Source organism: Arachis hypogaea, chromosome 12 (genome assembly GCF_003086295.3).
Source record: "Arachis hypogaea cultivar Tifrunner chromosome 12, arahy.Tifrunner.gnm2.J5K5, whole genome shotgun sequence".
Classification (NCBI taxonomy): domain Eukaryota; kingdom Viridiplantae; phylum Streptophyta; class Magnoliopsida; order Fabales; family Fabaceae; genus Arachis; species Arachis hypogaea.
Genome location: NC_092047.1, coordinates 72,344,313 through 72,346,382, shown reverse-complemented (window position 1 = coordinate 72,346,382; position 2,070 = coordinate 72,344,313).

The following is a 2,070-nucleotide window of genomic DNA, read 5'->3' as shown; positions in this document are numbered from 1 at the left end:
TGGGACGCCCTTTGTGTTGGTGGTCCACCTGGCTCCAGGAATACAGATGTCCTCTCCAATTTTATACAGGCCAATGTCTGCTCTCATCATCCTCCTGTTGAAGGAGTCTGGATCATCCTTTAGCTGAGGTAGCTTTAGTATCTCTCTGATCTTGTCAGGGGTGGTATGAACAATTTTTCCCCTGACCATGGTCCGAAATTTGTAGCAGGCAGTTCCAGATAGTCTTTGCTTGTCTGTCTGCCACATATTAGCATAGAACTCCTGGACCATGTTCCTTCCTACTTTCGTTTCAGGATTAGCTAGGACTTCCCAGTTCCTGATTCGAATTTGCTCCTGGATCTCCGGATATTCATCTTCTTTCAGATCGAATCTAACTTCCGGGATCACTGATCTCAGACCCATTACTTTAAGATAATGGTCTGAATGTTCTTTAGATAAGAACTTCCCTTGATTCCAAAGTGGTTTTGGAACGCTCTCTTTCTTGTCTCTAGGAGTGTATTGTTTCCCTTTGGGAGCCATGATCTTAGTGATTTCGGAAAAACACACCAAACTTAGAGGTTTGCTTGTCCTCAAGCAAAAGGAAAGAAAGGAGAGGGATAGAAGGAGATTGAGTAGCACTTGTTGATGAAGGAGGGGGGCCGAATCCAATTTAAAGGGGGGGAGGGATGAATTTTCGAAAAATTGGAGGAGATAAGATAAAAAGATTGAGTTGAAAAAGATAAGATAGAAGATATAGTTTAATTTTGAAAAGATAGGATAGATTTTTGAAAAAGATAATTCTGGATTTTGAAAAAGATAATATGAAAAAGATATTGGAGAAGATATGGATTAGTTGAAAAGATTTTTGAGTGAAAAAGATAGATTTTGAAAAAGATAGATTTTTCAGAAAAGATTTTGAAAAGAGTTGGGTTGAATTTGGAAAGATGGATTTTTAGAAATTAAGGTTTTTAGAAATCAGGGTTCTTGATATGTTCATGTAAAAATCATGCATTGAAGCATAGAACTATAAATTAAAATGGAAATACGTGTGGGATAAATGGATTTGGCTCCTCCCTGGCTTCCTGGCGTTTGAACGCCCAAACACTGCCTGTTTTGGGCGTTCAGCGCCCAAATGCTGATCTCCTAGGCGTTCAGCGCCCAGTTGCTGCCATTACTGGCGTTCAACGCCCAGTGGGTGGCCATTGCTGGCGTTGAACGCCCAAATGCTGCCATTACTGGCGTTCAGCGCCCAGTGGATGCCCATTTTGGGCGCTGAACGCCCAAAATGCCCCTTTACTGGCGTTTTCTTGCCGTTGAGCTCTTTTTCTCTGTTTTGTGTGCAAATTCCTTCTGTAACCCTGTAAACTTATGCAATTGATTCTTTACCTTAGTGTCAGTAAACTTTATATAAACAAATAAAAATAAAAATGGGGCAAAAATGCTTAGAGGATTGTTGCCCCATGGCTGGGTTGCCTCCCAGCAAGCACTTCTTTATTGTCTTTAGCTGGACTTTGCTGAGCTTTCAATCTAGCTTCAGCCTTGAGCATTCTTGCTCAGTGTTGCCTTCAAGATAATGCTTGATTCTCTGTCCATTGACAATGAACTTCTTATCAGAATCAATATCTTGAAGCTCCACATAACCATATGGTGACACACTTGTAATCACGTATGGTCCCCTCCACCGGGATTTCAGTTTCCCGGGGAATAGCCTGAGTCTAGAGTTAAACAACAGGACCTTCTGTCCTGGTTCAAAGATTCTAGATGACAGCTTTCTGTCATGCCATTTTTTTTATTTTTCTTTATAAAGCTTGGCATTTTCGAAAGCTGTGAATCTGAATTCCTCTAGCTCATTTAGCTGGAGCAATCGTTTTTCTCCTGCTAATTTGGCATCTAAGTTTAGGAATCTGGTTGCCCAGTAGGCCTTATGTTCCAGTTCCACGGGCAAGTGGCATGCCTTACCATACACGAGTTGGTATGGAGAGGTCCCTATAGGGGTCTTGAATGCTGTTCTGTAAGCCCACAGAGCATCATCCAAGCTCCTTGCCCAATCCTTTCTACGGGTATTTACTGTCCGTTCCAGGATTCTCTTTA